Here is a 20,532-nt window from a genome sequence, read left to right as displayed (position 1 = left end):
GATTTCGTCAGCGGTTTCTTGCCACGCTGGGGCAAAACTGGTCCGGTGGGCAAGCACGAATGACGACAGGGGGCAGCCAAACAGGGCCTGCGCTGGGCTCTGACCGGAGCTACGGGGAGTGTTACGCCATTCCAATAAGCCACGACAGAAGGCGTCGACATTAATGTCTCCGTTGGTGGTGGTCTTGTACACGAGAGATTTGATGGCCTTGACAGCCGCCTCCGCATGGCCATTCGATTGTGGGTAATGCGGACTGGATCTGACGTGGCGGACTTGCCAACGCTGACAGAAGGCGGAGAAACGCTGCGCTGTAAACTGCGGACCACCATCAGTCGTCAGGACAGCTGGGACACCGAGATCCGCGAACCAGCCTCGGAACGCACGGACTACGTCAGCGGAGGTGGCGGTGCGTCCTATCTTGGCAACACAGGGCCAGCCGGTCCTGCGGTCCACGTATACCAGGAACTGGTAGCCTTGGCATTCGAACAGATCCGCGCTGGTGCTCTCAAACGGGAGGGCAGGACAACGATCCTCAGTTGCCAGCAGCGGTTCCTTTACTTGGGAAGGTGCGTGGTGACGGCATTCAGCGCAGCTGCGAACGATATTGTCAATGTCGTTGGACAGCTGGGGCCAATACACCACCTGGCGAGCACGAGCCTTGGTACGGTTGAGACCTTGATGAGCAGCATGCAAGTCGTCAAGCACACTACGCCTGAGGGAACGCGGGACCACAATGCGAGGACCTTTTAGTACCAGGTCCTGGTCGACTGTAAGATGATGACGGACTGTCCAATACGGCTGGGCAGCAGGGCGTAAGTCGCGTTGGTCGTCGGGAAATCCGTTCCGGACGGTGGTGAGGAGTGCCTGATAATCCGAGTCAGCTCGAGCGGCTTCTTGCAATTCGGCAAACCGGAGATTGGCAATCTGGCCTTCGGTGTCTTTCCGAATGCAAGCGCGTATGGCAGGAGTACGAAGGGCTGGGTGTTCACCGAGCTCATCGTCAGGGGTGGGATCATCCACTGGATTGCGGGACACCGCGTCGGCGAAAGCGTTGTCAGTACCCTTACGCCAAGTGGCATGCAGCTGGTATGGACGAAGCTTCATGACCAGGCATTGGAGCCGGGGATTCTCAATCTGATCGAGCGAGTACGAGTTGATGATTGGTGTGAGGGGCCGGTGGTCGGTGACAAGCTCAAACAATGTACCGGCGAGGTAGAGAGAACATTTCTTCACCGCCCAGACGACAGCTAGGAGCTCCAGTTCGATGACAGCATACCGGGATTCTGGATCCGACAGAAATCGACTGCCACACTGGAGAATGCGCCACTTGCCATCTTGAAACTGCCACAGAACGTAGCCAAGGCCATGCAAAGCAGATGCATCGGTCTCTAGGCGGAGTGGCTGGTCACGTTGGAAGAATGACAGCGTTGATGGTGACAACAGCTCAGCCTTGGCAGCGTTGACTGCGTCTGTGTGAACTGAGTCCCATACAAACTCGTTGGACGTCTTGAGCAATGGGCGCAACGGGGCGGCGTGCTCAGACAGGTGCGGGGTGAACTCACCACACTGGTTGATAAGACCCATAAACGATCGGAGATCAGTGCGGTTGCTGGGAGCTGGAAACTGGCTGATAGCTTTGACCTTGGCATCATCGACGGTCCAGCCGTCAGCACTGTTGCGGTAACCACAGAACTCCACGGCTGGCATGCCGAACACAAACTTCTTGGCGCTCAGAGTAATGCCATTCTCCCGGGCGCAGAGCAGGACATCCCGGACGTGAGATCGGTGGGTGTTCAGGTCATTATCGTAGACGATGCAGTCATCAACGACCTTCTGGAACTGGGAGATATGAGCGAACGCGGCGTGGGTGCGGCGATTAAACTCGTCTCCAGCAGAGACCAATCCTTGTGGGTTGCGTAGGTACCTGTACCGACCCCAAGGTGTCATGAACGTGGTCAACGGACGGGAGGCCTCGCTCAGAGGAACTTGCCAATAGCAGTGGCGGGCGTCTAGCTTGGTGAAATATCTTGCGTTGCCAACGCTGGATACAGCGTCACGAGGGCTTGGTGCGGGGTGAGCAGGGCGTTCGACTTGGTCGTTGAGCTTTTTGAAATCAACGGTGAGCCTCTTCTCGTTTGTCCCCTTCTTGTCCACGATGACAATTGGGTGACACCACGCACTGGGTTCGGTGACCTCCTCGATGATGGCATCCCGGACCATGTCATCCAGCTGGGACTTCACTTGGTCACGGTACGCATGCGGGATCTGGCGGGCATGATATGCAGCGACAGGCTTAGCATCAGCTCGCACTCAAATTTCCATAGGTCCACCAAGCATTGGCTTCAACACAGAGTCATCAAAGACGTCAGCGAATTCAGCTAGGAGTTCGGCTCTCATCGTCTCTGAGTCGGTGGCTTTGGACACAACCTTGTCCGCAGGTGCATCGGGAACGACCGATGGGACTACCTGTTGGACTGCTGCGATTTGCTTCGGCCAGCCGGACGGCAAGTATCCTAGGGCGTGCAAGGATGAACGGGATAGGAGGGCATCAGTCAAACCATCATAGACATGAATGTTGGACGTGTGCTGGTTTGGTCCACAACTGAAAGTCGCCGAAATCTTGCCAACAGGGGTGAGACTGGCGCCATCTGCGGTACGAACATCGTCGATGTCGTCAAGCAGGTTCTCGACAAATCCGCCTAACTGGTCAAGGTGTTGAGTGCCGATGGCATCAACGTCGCTACCAGTATCCGGGAGCCAACTAAGAGCTACGGGCTCTGGCTCGATCACAAGCTGGGTGGCAACGGAAACTGTTGCGTCGTCCAACAGAGATGCTCTGTTGAGTAGCAAGTGTGCGATCTTGGACGACTTGTCCGGCTTCTTGGCAGGCCTGCGGCACATTGCCCGGAAGTGACCCGTTCCATTACAGTTAAGGCACACTTTGTTGATCGCGTGACACGGCGATTTCGTGTGCGCTGTGCGTCCGCAGTTACGGCACTTATCACGAGCAGAAGTGTGCTTCGCCTCAACTGGGGGCTGTGAAGCTAACTTCGCGCGCTGATAAGACGACTTCCTGGCAGCATTGACTTGGCCGGCGGTAGGGATGTGGTAGCTGGTCTGTGTGGCTGCCTCTTCTGCACGACACACCTTGACTGTCGCCTCCAATGTCAGGTCGGAGGTGGACAACAGTTTGTGACGGGTGGTGTCGTCCAGGATACCGATCACAATGCGGTCTCGCATCATGTCCGCGTGGACCCGTGCAAGATTAGTTTTGCACGTAGAACAGGCACGTGCCGAACAGGCAGAACAGAGCTCATGTTCCACAAAATCACACGTGTTAAACAACTCCTTCAGGGAAGTGTGGAACCCGTCAAACAATTCCCCTTTCTGTTGCGTGCGCTTATAAAATTCAATTCGGTCAAGTATCGGGTTTCTTTGTCGGCGAAGAAACTGCTTGACCCCCTCCAAGACGTCACACGCATCAGGATTGGTCGCGATGACAATGGTGCCCTCCCTGATAAAACGTCTGAGGTCTTCGTCAAGGCACTGACGGATGGCAGATACCCTGGTTTCCTTTGACTGTGCTGTCAGGTGCCGGCACCGAGAGAAGTCTTCCCACAGTTCCTGCCAGGCAGCAAACTCTGACAGGGACGCGGAGGACAGCAGCATGGGTCGCTCCGCCGCGACAGGCTTTGGAGCTGGCGGTGCTGGCGACGAGCAAGGCTGACTCTGTTGAGTAAGACCAGTGATAATTGCATCGAGACGCTTCTCTCGCTCATTGGCTGCCTCCATCTGCTTTTTGAAGAGATCGGCAAGAGCAGCGATATCTGCGCTCGGCACACTTGGTGCAGCTGCATCTGACATTTCGGAAGACGGTCACGACTAGAGAAATAAATAAAATGTAATTGGACCTGCAGGCCTCGTGCGAACACAACCGGGATGCACCACGGGCAACTAGAAAAACACAGGTACGAAACTTCACTGCGCCATGTTATGTTCTCATGCATACCACTACTACTAGACAACAGGAACTAGTTTGGTGACAAGATAATAGAAACTAATTATTTACATTCTCAAGTGAGGAAGAAAAGCAAGGAGAAGAACACATGAATCCAGAATATGGATGCGTGCATGCGTCCAATCGAGACATGACGTAATCACGTGAAGCAAGGCGTATAACGTAACAATACGCGTTATGCGGGTGATAACAACTAACTTGAAGGACATGCGCAATACATGAGTAGCTAGCATGATACATCAGGAGGGAACCAGTGATGCCGTATGACGCAGCCTTGTCGAGCACGCCTCCGTGCGAAACATTGTCGAATGCGCTTGCTATGTCTACAGCCAGCATACGGACTGCGCTACAACGGTTGACTTCGGAGACCCAGGAGTGGTTGAGAGACGTGAGAAGGTCAGATGTGCTGAGCCCCTGCCGGAATCCGTACTGGTGGATGGACAGGGCTTTTTCATGCTCAAGATGCTTGATTATGGCCATGACTTTGGAGACAACAGATAACAAGGACACAGGTCGGTAGTTCTTAACAGCAGAGTGAGAATGCTTCTTGTGTATCGGGACCACACGGGCTACTTTCGAGAGAGAGGGCTGGACACGGCACCGAAAACAGAGTGAGGACAGCTTGGCAAGTGGTGCAGCCAACACCTTTGAGCACTGCTTCAGAATTCTGGCAGGGATGCCATCGGGTCCAGTAGCCTTGGCCGGATCCAGCTGGCGGAGCTGGCGCTGGACTGTCGCTTCCCGAAATCGGACGGTTGTCATGGCCGATGTACACCTAGGAGGAAGGTCAGGAAGGTCGGGGTGCTGTAGATCTTGATCACCAAGACTGCATTTGTTCGCAAAGAATTGTACAAAGCAAATAGCCTTTTCCTGGTTGGTGACATACCAGTTGTTTCGAAACCAGCGCCCCTCAATCCAAAGATGCCGCTGTGTTAACTTGTTTGTGTGAGGGACGTGGGCTAATGGGGTACTAGATGTGCTAGTACTCGTTAGCAACAATCCTAAATAGCGCATACACCGCGCTGTATCACTCTGTGCTGCCTTTAAGGTGGCAGACTACCCAAAAATTCGCTGAAAAATCGAATTCGTCAGGCGAAATAGCACGTCATAGTACATTTGAGATCAGCGGGAAGAAGATGGCGACGTCCACTAATTTAGTATCTGTGCACACAAATCTGCTGTGTGTGTGACTCTGTGTGTCAGCTATGATATCATCTTCTGTGGTTCCATGCCTAGCATGTACGTCTGAACCATCCTGCAAAGTTTGAATGACGTAGGTTGAGCGATCGCTCCGTGGAGAATTATGCTCCAAGTCCAAAAATCAGGTTTTTGAGCCACGTATTGGGCTGCACGACTTTTGCCAGCACCCTCGTGACGTTGCAGATATGTGGCTTGATTAATGTAGTTGACGTTGATTTAGTGACTTTGGCAAGTTTGAGTCGTGTCAAGAAGTCAGGTAGGATTCAGTACTAGGCAGTAGTGAAACGTGAGTGGTAGTCTTTGCTGGTTTCTGAGGGTATCCTGGATTTGGTGTGCAGCGCTGTGGAAATGGCTTGCTGTGGAGGTCCCAGCACTGGATGTTGTATCAAAGGTACGACCTCGTAGCACGTGCTAAACCTAAAAAAATTCAAAAATTGACTTGGGTCTGTGGGAGTGTGTGAGAGAACGCCCACTCGTTCCGTTGTGACAGTTTCCAGGGCCTCATTGAGGGGCCCTTCCCCCATCACCCATGGCTGCTTCTGGACTTGTTCTAGGTTTGAGTCCCGCGCACGAACAGAATGAGCACGAAAATGTGAAAAAAATTGTAAATGCATTTGTTTGGCTCCTGGGTGGCTCGCACACCGTGGCACTATGCCGGAAATTTGAGTTTTTCCGGCCTGGAAAGCCTGTCAGTGAGGCGCAAGAACTTGTAAATCATGTCCTGAGGGCCAGCATAGTGGCAGGAGTGTGTGGTCAACATTTCACTCAAATCCATTGAGAAACACCAAAGTTACGGTCAATTGAATGCCATATGAAATTTATGGGTAGGCTGCCCCCTTAAGACTGACGTCATGCGCTTTGCTTTGCTGCGTAATCACAAATGGCACCCAGCCCGGTTTTGCTGAAAATAAAAAAATCTTGCTTGCCCTCTCGTGTTCCTCCAGCCATCACCTCGTGCTTTCGCAGTGTTGCTTTTCCCACCATCCCTCCCTGTCCAACTTATTCACAGTCATAATCATTATGATTATCGTCCCATTGATCGGGTCCACTCTCCCAACTGGTGTTGTCCAGCTATTTGCTGCAGCTATGACTTGAGCTATATTACATCTACTTAGCATTGCAGCTCTACGTTGAGCTAACAGCAGCTCTACTTTGAGCTAACCTCAGCTCTACTTTGAGTTAACAGCAGCTCTACTTTGAGCAAACCGCAGCTCTAATTTTAGCTAACCGCAGCTCTACTTTGAGCTAACCGCAGCTCTACCATTAGCTAATAGAAGCTCTACTTTGAGCTAACAGCAGCTCTACATTGAGCTAACAGCAGCTCTACTTTGAGCTAACAGCAGCTACTCTTTGAGATTCAAACCAGTTGTTTCGAAACCAGCACCCCTCAATCCAAAGATGCCGCTTTGTTGACTTTTTGTGTGAGGGATGGGGGCTAATAATAATCTTCACTAGTCATCACTAGTTTGAGGGAAAGAGACAAACGGGAAAAGTCTGAAGAAACAAATGACTGTAACCATCAGGACTCGAACCAGGGACCAATAATAATAATAACTTGTTTCCTCTTGAATCTTTGTACAACTTTACTGTAGAAAAAGTCGAAATTGTGTGCCAAATCGCTTGTTCCATCCCGAAAATTGAGGCAAGCTCAACTTTTGCGATGGCCCAGTTCCGGGAATTCTCCGGACTGCGAGATGGCTACGATTTGGGGAAGCAATGCTATTGACTGACCATCGATTGGTTACCTCCTGATATTTCACTGAAATTTGAACAAAAGCTTATAAATAATCCCAGCTCATTGCCTGAAAGGCACAAGGTTCAAGTCCTGCTTTGAAGAGGAACGATTTTTTTCCAACCATGCGGATACCCATAGTGAATTGCGAAATCGTGGCCTCGAACGAAGAAAACATGGATGGGGCAAATGGGAATTCCGCCTTTGGCCTCTGATTGGTGGATCTTATCTATCCTCCCCATGGTTTAGGAGACGCATCTGATGCCTGATCCTGGGGTGGTGGAGTTCCACGGAAACGGAACGGTGGTTTTTTTACCCGTCTGAAACGCGCACCGTCCAATTTTTCGTCACTGGCTCGTAAAGCAATGTATGACCAATCCCCTCATGGGTGAATTCAAGGAGCTACGTAAGAATCACACTCTTCCAACAGCGACTAGCTCAAGTTCATCTACTGGATTCACACTTTGATTCTTGGTCGTTTAAAAAATGGAATTTCAGATAGATAGGTACTCACGTGTGCAGACTGGCATGGCAAATGACCAAGACCCATTTGATAGACATGTTGTGTAACTCATACCACTCAGTTGATAACCTTCAGTGCAAGAGAACTGACGTACTGATGACAACGTATTGCCACCACTTGTCACATGACCATTTGTTGGTGCTGACACTGAACCTGTACAGAGGATTTCTGCACAGAAGACAGATATAAAAGAGAAGACAAGAATGTGGATACCAGCAGTGAAACGAAATCCCTGATCACCGGAATAATTGATTGAAAATCGCTATGTAAAATTCTACCAATGCAGTCATTTTATAGCTTCGCTAGTGGTGAGTTTTTTGTATGCCACCCCCCACCTTTTTTTGGGGGATTGACGGATCCGTGTAAACGGCCGAAAACGAAACAAACGTGACGGAAAACGAGGCCTGCACACCATTTCGACTGTTTACTGTTTACACACTCAAATGTATCCGGCAGAACATTTCCGTTCTCAAATTCGTCCGCCTTGGCCAGCGTTTTGGTTTTCTTCCGTTTTGGTGTACAACTTTTACGTTTTGCTCCGCGTACCGTCTAAATAAACCATGGATCCGAAAGGATTTCGTTGTGTAATCGCAAGCGTTGTCGTGTAAACGCAGCCTAAAGTCTAGTTCACATTCGACGCAACGCTGACGGTACGGGACGTAAGGGCAGCGTTCACACTGCGACCATGAGCAAGCGTTTATGCATCAGCAAAACGCAGAAACGTGGCAATCGATTTCACACTAGGCCTCGTTCACGCGTAGACTTGAAGTTGTCACACAAACTTTACGAATTGCAGATCGTATCTAAAAGAGTGCGTGCATTTCCTAATAAAGTTGTTGCCCGTTTTGAATGTATTACGATTCGTACAGCACGACATGTGACAGTCGTTGGGTCGTTCAATACCGAACGGCGCCGGTCACGAGGCACGGTCCGTGACAGGATGACTTTTGGACCTAATTTCTTGTTTTTCGAGACTTCTTTTCATTTATTTCTCCTTGAATGGAGCGGAATCAAGTTCACAATACCAGTTTTTCATGAACACTTAAAAAAAGTAGCCTCTGTCTTTTGCCATGGCTGGCTATAATCGCCCTCACCTCCTCCTTGATTGGCCTTGGCCATTTGTGTGTTCGTAATAATACTTCTAAGTAATAATAATAATAATAATAATTTGGAAAGGAATGGGAGAACTTCAAATTCAAAGGATCTGTCGGGGAAGTGAACTGCCTGAAAAGAGAAAAAAACGCCAGACCAACCAGGACTCGAACCTGGGACCCTGCTTGTCATGAGCAATGCTCTAACCACTGAGCTATGGGACCAGGCTGAACCTAGAAACTTGTCAGCGCCTTATAGGTTCAGCCTGGTCCCATAGCTCAGTGGTTAGAGCATTGCTCATGACAAGCAGGGTCCCAGGTTCGAGTCCTGGTGGGTCTGGCGTTTTTTTCTCTTTTCAGGCAGTTCACTTCCCCGACAGATCCTTTGAATAATAATAATAATAATAATAATAATAATATTGACTGATTTGAGGGAAAGAGACAAACGTGAAAAGTAATAATAATAATAATGTTAATATGGCAATAAGTAGGACGAGCTGAAGCGACATGTGGACTACTTTATTAACAATGTAAGCGATGGAGACGATGCAAGAAACGACCTAAAGGGTAAGGAAAAATACATGTAAGAAGAAAAAGGGCAATGGAAAAAAAAAGATGATTCATCTTTTTTTTTTTCCATTGCCCTTTTTCTTCTTACATGTATTTTTCCTTACCCTTTAGGTCGTTTCTTGCATCGTCTCCATCGCTTACATTGTTAATAATAATAATAATAAGAAGAAGAAGAAGAAAGGGTTTGCTCCCCACACCCTTTCTTACAAATCATCGCCGAAGTCGCAACCACTACTTAATAATAATAATAATAATAATATATGGAAACGAGTTAAGAGTAACTCTCCACCACTGTAACTAGATACTATATACAGTCAGAAAGTGCAACAACTAGGCATATGTCCTTTTCCTTTCTACATATGTCCTTTTCCTTTCTACTTTTATTATTGGCTCGATACCCGAGTTTCAAATAATAATAATAATAATAATAATCTCTGCATGTTTTGGATCTTGTTGGGTGAAATAGAGTAGTTGATATGATTTGAGCCTCCCTGTTGCCTTTTCTTTTTCACCGTTGTAATTTGTTTCTCACGAAAAAATCCGTGAAACAACTGCACCTCAGAACACTTCGTGAAGTCGTCCAGCTCCACCTTTGGCCGGCCTATTTTGGTAGGAGACTCGAAAGAAATAATGAACACGACTAACCATATCTTTCTCGGCATCACTGAGATTCTTACGAGCCGTGGAAGCAATTACATTCAGGCACTCAGAAAATGCAAACAAGAGGAATATTTATTTGAGACTTTCATTTCTGTTGAGACTTTCCTCACACCTTTTCATTTGCGACTTTGCGTGTTTTGCATCTTTTGTAATTCCCGCGGCGACGAAGAAAAACCTGAAAAACACATCTGAAAACCAGAAGACACTCATGCAAAACTCACAGCTGTCGTGCGCTACAGTACGTACGACTCGTACATATGAGTTCACGCGTCTATAGTTTGGAAATGGACTGTAAATACCATACGTCAAATCAGACCTTATCTTAAACTCAAGTCATGTCAGCCATTTTGCGAGTTTTCATGGGAAGCGCAGTTGTCGAAGTGCTAACAATTTCGAAGTACGAATCGGTAGTAGTCGGCGCACGACGCCATCTCCTGCTCACGCTCAAAATGCAGCTATTCTGTACGCTTGCGTCCCCGTCAGGCCTTTCCCAAATCGGCCGACCGAACGAGAAAGAAGGTGGGTGTGTATGTTTCCAATCTTTATTCTCACAATGGCCTGTGGTCAATAAGAGATACATGTATTAATAGTGTGATTTAATTAACATGGAGGGTTTTGGAATGAGTCTTGTTGTTGTAGTCGTCGTCGTCGTCGTCGTCGTCGTCGTCGTCGTCGTCGTCGTCGTCGTCGTCGTCGTCGTCGTCGTCGTCGTCGTCGTCGTCGTCGTCGTCGTCGTCGTCGTCGTCGTCGTCGTCGTCGTCGTCGTCGTCGCCCTTGCCCTCGTCGTCGTCGTCGCCGCCGCCGCCGCCGTGCTCCGCCGCCGCCACCGCCGCCGCCGTCGTCGTCGTCGTCGTCGTCGTCGTCGTCGTCGTCGTCGTCGTTGTTGTTCGTCGGTCCTATTCCGTGCTTTAGATGAAGTATTGAGTCACTCACTCAATGACCAAGTCAGTCTTCAGGAGGCTCGACGTCCGACATTCGGAGAAGACAATTTCTTCATTAGTAAGAGCGTTGCCGAAAATTAAGTGCGTTGGGTATACAATTGGACACATTGGGGGGCTGTTGTCGGCCAGCCTAAAGCTGGTATCGCAAGTAGCATTGAATTGTTTCAAATTTGATGACGCAGGAAATGGCGTAGATGTTTGAGCAAAGATTGCCTGAACTGAAAGTACTTTGTCAATATACTGGTGGCTGTGACGTGAACGTTACTCTTTGAACTTCTTTCCCTTTTCACCCTCATTTGCAGCGTACATAACTGTAGTGTGAACAACCTCTATCATTTCACTTACTTGAGCATGTAGATGTGTTACTGGACCATTGTCCACTGACGGTACATGAAGTATAGGAATGACCAACAAGCTTGTAGCCTGTGTGGCAGGAGAATGTAGCAATGTCGTATTCTTTGTGTGACGAGTAACTAACATTGCCGTTTGAAGGCGCGTATGGAGAGAGACAAGCCACCCCTGAGACAGTAGGTTGAAATAGGAAGATAGAAACACGTCAAAATCCAAGCCGATTTGGGGGTATATGGTAGGAAATAGAGAAATGAATTCCTTTTGCAAATTCATTTCCCTAAAGCGGACGTTCCCTTTTTACCCCAACCTTGATGTTTAATTTGTTTGAGGAAATAACGAACACTAAGCACATTGCTGGAACAATTACAACTTGCCACAATAATTATAACTTGCTGGCATCCTGTATTGTTGTTTCACAATTCCGTTTTGAGAAAGATTTTCCTTCATCAATTCAATACCAAACCCAGTTCACTAGAAACTCTTAATCCAAATGTACATTTAACGGCAATTGTCGTGGGGTTGAGAATTATGTACTCGTCTCAATGCAGTGACTCTTAGCTTACAAAATAATTCTCGTCGGAATACACTCCTGCGAGGTTAAAGGGAAAGTCAAGGCAAAAATTAAAATTTCACCAGTTGTAGTCTTCGGGGTTCTGAGTCGAATGGCCTTGGTCCAAGAAAGCTGAGACGCTCCCTTCCTTCTTGAATCCCAATTGAACTCGCGCACTTCCACCGAAACTGGGTGACTGCGCCGTACTAGATGGGGATTTGTATGCAAAATGTCACTAAAAGCGCTATTTCGTTCTTATAAAAGCACGGATGACCACGATTGGTCCATATGTTGTAGTCTTTTGGACGCTGAGTCGACTGGTTTTGGTCCGAAAAGGCTGCGATGCAGCGTTGCTCCTTTGTTCCCAATCGAACATGGTTGAACAAGCAGTCACGTGCTCCTGTGTACACCAGTCACCTGGTCACCGCGCCTGCAGGGTCCAACTTACTAGCCTGTTTGACCTTTTTTGGGTGCAGTCCTGTTACTCGAGTTGAACCTTGGTGTGAAAGTTGTCGCCTGCTGGCGCTGTGACTAGGTGATTTTGTTTATCCCACGCGTACCAGGTCCAATTGTAGCGTTCTGCTAGGTTGCCTTTGCAGGGGGACTCCACTGCTTGGACGACATCTGCCATAGAAAAAATTTCGGAGGCTCGGAATTTCTGCTTCAAACAGCCGAACGTGGCGTCGACACTACCTATAGTTTGACCAACTCGCATGAAATAAATTTGAATGCTGGTATTTAGGCATGATAGTACACGCCAGCTGAAGTATGCCATGACTGATCGGTTCTTGTTCTGCCCAACGCAGTTATCAGCAGGAAACATCAAGGATGGCTCCTTGGAACGCTTCTCCAAATAATGCTGAAGCATGCTGATAACTGCGTTGGGACCATGAGGAAGCCATCCATCACAGTCAATGCTCTCTGCTTCATTGAACAAGTAATCTACTTGCTGATTGCGTGCCGCATCACAAATTCCAAATAGTTGTATCTTAAATCTGGACTTGAAATACAATGGGCCCACCTGGCGAGTGTGCTTAGGTAGCTCAAGCTGTTGGGCGAAGTCGAAAGTGGTGTGGGTAGAAGATGCCTGTGTATCTGTATCCGTTGTTTGGCTTTAATAGCTCATCCCTGGCATCACTAATTGATTTGTTGTAGTACTGCCGTTATTCATCAGCCTCCTGCATGTGAGCTGAAAGTAGCTCCATAGCCAGGTGGGTGGTCTCCTCTGTCTTTGCATGCCTGACATTCTCACGCAGCTCCTCACAGCGTGCGCAAACATCAGATCTCTGCTTCATGATGCATATATCTGGGGTATAAGCTTTCCAAAGCCGTTTGAACGTGGTCAGACTTAGGCATTTGACTGTATTGGAGTAGATTTGCATCTTTACCACCGATCTTATGCAGGCAGAAATTTGTTTACATTGAAATTGTTTGTGAATTCTGATCAGCAGTTCTCGCTTCTTTTTGGATTGTAAGGTTACTTTCTGGTTGTGAATTTATCTCATTCGTTGTCACCTGTTATCATTGATTGGTGTAATTTTCTTTCAGCTCTCATTGCTCGCGCCAGATAGGGTCTAAATTACTACTTGCATTGTGCGTATATATGTTCTATTGAGTTTTGAATTAGTTTTGATTCGGCGGTAATCCTTATGAGGAGATGGCCACGAAAACGTTCAAGGAACAAGCTTTTATACATGAAAACAAGTTTTGCTAATGGTGGTTGTACTGAGTGCGCAGCTTACTCTATTTATTGCGTTAATTTCGTTTCTATCTCCACGTAAGCTTTTTAATATCAGTTAGGTGGTACATTTGTGGATTCGTCAAGCAAATATACTCACGTAAGCATATCGGTATTTTTGTGCTTTCAGTGGCGCTCGTACATGTAACCCGAGGTTCACCGATTAACTTGTACCCTGAGTTGCAACTCGCGGTAAATACTGGTGCATTTCCAGAAAGCGTTCCACGAGGAATTGTAAGGGATGATTGGCAATCGTAAGCTGTAGTGAAGGTGGAGAAGACAAAAGGCAATGTATGAAAACGACGCCGATAGAACAAGTTTCAGAGCTTCTAATAAAAAGTAAATTTTAATTTGTGGGGGGGGGGTGGCGGTTTCTCGCTCTGAGGATCAGCCTTAGCTACACCCCTACAGTATAGCATCCCTTCAGCAGTGACCAAACCTTTGTGTACCCTACCATATCACTTGATGAGAATCTAGATCTAGCCCTTGTGAGATTCAAAGACCTAATTGACCTGGGTGAGCGGAAATCAGTAGACCAACCCTAAACCCGTTCTCGCCCAGAACTCGTTAAAGAACTCTGGAACATGGGTGTAGGAGTGATGCCGGAGCCAGCAAGTCCAAACAGTACGTTGGAACAATAGTATAATGTGTTTCAACCCTGTCCATGGAGATTATCATGATGAGAGAAGAAAGGGACTGCAAAATGTTAGGCCTGAAATTGGAATTCCAAGAGCTGATGCCCGAACACCTAGAGCTTCGTCCACAGCGGTCTTCTGTACCTGCACCTTTATCACACCACACCGTACACACGTACACATCCCAACAAAACGGGGTCCGGGTCCTCCAGCTGCGAAGTCCTACAGGGATACTGCACGCACCCCTCAAGCTGCAACAACACAAGGTTTTGAAAAGGTTTGAAAGTACACTTGTGAAACCGAAAACTTTCAGGATGTTCGTAAAATGCCTGAAGAGTGTCCCTTTTCTGAGTACTATCGCATTCTTGTCTTTATCTCTACGTTTGTCTACCCTAATTTCAAGCTCACCTTTACACTCAGCAGGACCAATACCTTGCCAATCCCATGAGCCTGCCGGCAAACAGTTACCTACACGATTTCCCATAGCGCCCAAGTAGTATCCAGATTCGCAATCATAGACAGCTTGCGATGGGAAAGTTGTACCTGATGGATATATAACCACTGCATTATTCAAGGTCACTGACCTGTTGCAACTCCGTTGGCCGAAAGCTACACATTCAGTGGAAACACAGACACGGACTCTGATGTTAACACTACAGACTGAGATAAATCAAGAAGTAAAATTAATCTCTTTCCGAAGAGCAAGACCAAAAAGTTATCCAGTGCGCTAACATTACATTGCAATACCCATCACACATTTTGATATTCCCAAATGAAGATCACTTATAGTGAACTTGTTCTTTCCTGTGTCAGAGTCTTTTGTCCGCACCCAGAAGTGTTTGCATGGGTCCAGTTGTTTTTTTACTTCTGAAGCAGTAGTTTTCGCGAGCCGTGTCTCCAAAGTGCTCGTTGGCAGCCACCTCAAGCCCAGGCTTCACAAGCAACTGAGTTTTACTTTCTCTGATAAAGTATCCATAATCTTCACCATGAGTTTTCAAATTATGGTACCACACGCGGAGCGGATCAAACTTCCCCGCTGCGGCAGAGTCGTCCGCATACCATCCTTGGCAGACTCTATCTGCAGAAGCACGCAACGAGTTGACCAAAGGTGTCAGTGCAACAGCGTATATTTATTATTGCCATTCATAAAGGATCACCCTGTGTGGTTCCTTCACGAGACAGGATGCTTCCACCTCCAGATACATGCAACGTTGCTGGAGACTGGTAAGTATTTGTAGTTATTTGAGGTAGTGGAGGGCACACCCTGACAATGTTGTGAAGGGCGGCGCATCGATTGAGGCTATTGAATGCATTCCGGGCATCCACCAACAACAAAGCCTCCGTTTCGTCATGCTGAAAAGCAATTTCCATTGCCTGGTGCATCGACTCAAGACCTGTTGGGATCCCGGTACAGGCCTATTCAACGCCACACGACTCCATAATATCGGACCTCATTACAGACAAGGCTGCCTTTGAACAAATTCGACGAAATACCTCGCCCACCCCGATAGGTGCAACTCCAGGATTTTTGTAAAAGCGCAATGAGACGGCAAGCAACATACGGTGCCAAAGATCCTTCCGGCAATTGGACTGTACATATACGCGTAAAAATGGCTATAGCATCACATAAGTCGGCCGATGCACCCTTATATCACGTACTTGGTCCGCCCAGTTAAAATTGGCGCTTATCTTCACACTTCTCTCAAGAAGGAAATACGAATATTTGAAGCAAGCCACGATCACAAAGCACTATAAACATGATTATTTACATGTCAGTAAGCAACTCAGTCGAAAATTCAAGCAAGTTACACATCCTCCCCACCACTATCGGTGCTGGAGAAAGAGCTCAAAACGTTCGATCCGGACAGCTGCTGCACGTTTCATAGATTGTTCCTCTTCTCCTTATCTCGAATCCCGCTCAAAGGCAGTGCTTTCTGTCACCTTGCCGATCAGAAGCTGAGTGAGACTGCCCGCATGTGTTATCCCCGTTCGTCGCAATAATGCGACTTTGTTCGAGACAAAAAGGCAACGCCTTATCAGTGTCCTTTTTTTCAAATCGCCTCTTGCGCTTGTCCTACTCGCTGATCAGCACCCACGGGAGCCGCTGGTGCTTGTACACGCAGCGCAGTGATAGCTTCCGCTTGATGTAGCACTGGTCACCTGTGCGTCTCCACCTAGTAGACCTACCTAAGTCCTAACGCCGTGCACCAGGCTTTTCGGCTAGTTTCCTGAAAGTGCTTTGCACGAGTGTTTCCCTCAGCACTTGGTATTTTCAATGATGAGCTCCTTTGCCCTGTCCTCTGTGAGCTTCAAAGTGTGTCCGCCAGATTGGTCTCACTTATTGGAGATGTTGACATGAGCTGCAGTTTCTTCGTCAGCGATTTGCTGGTGATAGCCCTTCACTAGGCGCTGTGCTGTGCAAGGACTCAAATTCAAGCTCGCGAAGCGCTTTTTCAGCTTTTCTATACCTCCCCGGGGTAAACAATCCTTGCCATCAGACAGCTGGAAGTAGACAGAAACTGTATTCTCCTTCGCTCTGAAATGCGAACATCCTGACCTATTTTACGGACTCGAGCGGAGGTTGCAGTGTTTTCTTGCGCTGACGGAAGTGTTCGTCAGGGGCAGCTATGTCAAAAAGACTCAAACGAACCCATCGCGACTTCTGTGATGGTTTGTGCTGCCATTTCGTCGGATGGAATGGTCAATGGTTATGTTCGGATGGTGAATCGGTGGTTCCATGCCGTATGACACAGCCAGAACACCGAAAAACCAAGTGAGAAGATAAGCGCCAATGTTAACTTGGCGGACCAAGTACACATTCTGCGCCAAGCACCAGAGTCCAAACCAGAAGGGCCCGCCGATCCACGGACCGCCAAGGCTGTTTTCTTCATCAAGTCAATATTAATACCGGAATAGTAAATTTCATTCACATGGCCCCGAGGTCCGGGAAGCAACACATCCGGATTAGGCACAGCAGGCGCAGGGTGTTTCTGACGCATGATATAGCCAACCACGCAATCAATGCCACAAACGGGCACCACATCATCCATAGCAAGAACCGGCGTAACAGACTGCTCCTTCCCGCAAGAGCAGAGTATACGCACCGCTGTCGTAACTCTGGCCTGGGCCATACGTTTACCAAACCGGCGTGTTTGATCATCATCAGAACGACCCCCATGACCAGCCCTACCCATTAAGCCGCGCTGGATCGTGTAACCTTCATGGAGGAGCTCGATAAGATTTCCATCCTTCCATAACCCAAGACGGCGCTCCAAGTGTTTGCCACAATCCTTGGCTGCCATGGCACGCCCTACGCGTTGTAGTAATAAAGAGGGTAACATGAAGAACCTATACAAGGAATCAACATCCACTCCCTGAGATATATTGAATTTTCGTAGTTCCGTAGTGAGCACTCGAACAAAAGCCTTGCCGGAGGCCCCATTAGGCACATCAAAAAGGTTTTGTTGCCAACCAATAACCTTGTTATAAGCACGGATGACAGTATCGGATGGTATGACTGGAGGGTGTTGCTCCGCCAGGGGCGCTGAGACAGGTGCATTACCCGACCCCTTGGCAGGGCCTTCTCTATGCGGTAAGTGAACACGCAGAGGCTGCCAGGAACATTCAACATCTGGCAAAGCGCATCCACTGCTATTTTTGTGTGGTTCGGAAGAATCGGTCAACAACCTGGGAGAAACCGATACAGAGGCGCGGGCTACATTATCGGGTGGCACACCTGGAGGATGTTCCTCAACAGGGGGCGTCGAGACAGGTGCATTGGCCGACCCCTGAGCAGGGTCTTCACGATGCGGTAAGTCAGCACGCAGTGGCTGGCAGGGACATTCAACGCTAGTCAAGGCGCAGGCACTGCCAAGTAGCTCATGTTGCGCGCAAGAATCAGTCCACAACCTAGGGGAAACTGATACAGAACCCTTCCTTGAACATGGTGCTTCACCATCTGGGCGCGCACGTATCACACTGGGGTTAGGAACGGCGATGGTGGAAGAAGCCATCCCCGAGTGTCCACCGGGCGGCTGCGGAGCCGCGGCAAGACCCAGACCACGCGGTGATGGAAGTCCCAACATGGCCATCAGCCCGCGTAACGCTAGGGATCCCATCAATGGCACCAGGCTCAACAGGCGCCAAGCAGCCACGAATAGATGCCGTACAAGAGTTAGTGTCACCATTTGGATCGGCACTACATATAGCTGTACTAGTGGTTTGCCCGACCCTCGGGTCCGGCACATTAGTTTGAAACCTTGCTTTTATGGATCCGGGAATGCGTTTGCACAGTGCCTTTCCCGACCGGGGTAACAGTCAAAGCACAGGAACTAGTCAACACACGGACTTGTCAGGAACTACACTCGTATTAGTCGCATTGTACAGTCCTGTAGTCAGAGAACGTGTGTTTCTCCTTGCCGGTGCCGGTGGTTGTGCTTTGAGAAAGAAAATTTTAGTTTTCAGCTCCCGCCTCATTATTAATACAGCGATGAGTGCACAACCGGGACAAGTGACAAAACAGCGAACAGCTCCCGGGCCTAGAACTTTAAGATCCCGTAGCAGATCCCGGATTTCCCCTTTAAGTGCTCGATTTCCTCGTTTTCTCATGAACTATGAGCTATAATATAAGCAAGACGTCGAGGACAGCGATTCTCTTGCCTGGGCAGAACTTGACTTTGATGTGCATCAGTACTAAGTACATTATATTTGTATACTTAATACGTCATATTTGTATTGCATGCACGCACACACACGAATTAGTTGTGCGTGCTTCTGTTTCCTGTTGGTTTTCCCATTACATGTTTTGTTTCCATTCTCAAGTCTTCATCGTACCTGTAATGTATCATGCCGCAATGAATTTGTTCTTACCTGTGTCAGCGTCTTGTGTCCGCACCCTGAAGTGTCTGCACGGGCCGAGTTGTTTTTTACTTCTGAAGTAGTAGTTTGCGCGATCTAAACTCTGTCTTGAATTATTTTGTGTATTAATTTTGCTCGCACTGGAGCTCGTGGACGAGTGACTATTCCTAATGGAACAATCAGAGGACGGTACCAGATTTGAACTGTCCTCCACGAACGAGGGGCAGGGATTTGTGCCTCAAATGGATGTCCTGACGAAATACATGGAGCAGGTATTGCGTGCAGCTGGGGCTCGTGATAAGGCCATGCAAGATCTGTTCAACAATGTTCAAAGCAGGTCACCATCACCATCGCAACTTCAGTCCCCCTCGCAGACCTCAGCGCCACTCCAGTCCACCTCCCAGACATCTGCACGACAGCCAGTGAAGCACCCGTACAGGTTCCTGCAGGAGTACGAGGAGTACCGCGGAATCCAAACGGCGCCGCGACAAGGGCAAGGGCTGGATGAACAGCCGTACTGGCCGAGTATGAGTGACAGAAACGTGTTTCCCGTGTGCACCCACGCCAAAGTCAAAGAGCATGCATGCAAGCGTCCACCAAACAATCATGTACTGTAAATCAACTAATTTTCGCTGGCGATTTAATTTCGCTGATTTCGCCGCTGGGTACCAATCGGCCAAAGTAAATCGCAGGCCAAAATTTGTCATAGAGGCAAATGATGCCTGCATGTGAGGGCAACAAATACATGTACCAATCGATTTCTTTTTTGAAAACCCCAATCGGCCAAAGTTAAATGACGGCCAAAAGTTTCATTTCGAGATCGGCCAAAGTTTCTCACCGGCCAAAATTTGTTGATTTACAGTACATAACTTCTCTTTCAGATGTCCTAGTATTTACGAAACAAGTGTCAAGTTCGTGAGCCAATAGGGAGTAGTATCTTGGACAAACTAATTCGCATGATGTGGCCACCCTTAGTAGTATGGACGGGGGTTTCAGACTAACGTGACCTTTCACCTTTGACGTCATCGACGACGTCAGTGGTGACGTCATCGATCACGGCAGTGGTGACGCCATTGATGACTCATCTATTCATACAACATCGATGACATCATGATCCCGTTTTAGAACGACTCACCGATGATGTTGCGCGCCCATGGTGCTCGCACTGCAGCCACCACCCGTGGAATACACTTCCACCGGCTTGCCGCATGTCTAGTTCACCAGCTGAATTTCGCCCATCCATCAAATTATACCTAGGGTTCCCTGTAAAAAGGCGCTGACGCCTGTTGGGAATTCCCTAGTAAAAGAAGAATAAATAATAATAATAATAATAATAATAATGCAATGAATATAACTAAATGCGCACTCATATCACAACCATGGGGACGAATCATGTATTCCAGAACGTTTTCTTGTCACAATTATCAATGGAATTCGTGACTAAAGAGAATGATGAAACTACAATAGGATTTATACACTTGCAGTGGAACAGCGAGGATACAAGCATAGTAAGAAAAATAGCACAAACCTAGGAACAATTTGCACAGGTAATAAACTATAGGTGAGGTGAGAAATAATAGGAAATTCAGCAAGTGCAGTGTGACAATGGACATGCATGTGTAAGTGTGTGTGAGTGCGAATTTACTGGAATAGCGTAAGTGCGGTG

At 48.1% G+C, this 20,532-nt stretch overlaps 1 protein-coding gene across 1 annotated transcript in view; it reads right to left on the bottom strand.

Annotated features, from left to right (window-relative positions):
• Window positions 1-20,532, bottom strand: part of LOC135810077 (stonin-1-like) — a gene marked incomplete in the record, with an annotated part of 28,797 nt that overhangs the window by 4,599 nt on the left and 3,666 nt on the right.

Source organism: Sycon ciliatum, chromosome 2 (genome assembly GCF_964019385.1).
Source record: "Sycon ciliatum chromosome 2, ocSycCili1.1, whole genome shotgun sequence".
NCBI lineage: Eukaryota > Metazoa > Porifera > Calcarea > Leucosolenida > Sycettidae > Sycon > Sycon ciliatum.
The sequence above is the reverse complement of the archived record's forward strand: the minus strand, read 5'-3'. Positions and strand labels throughout refer to the sequence as shown.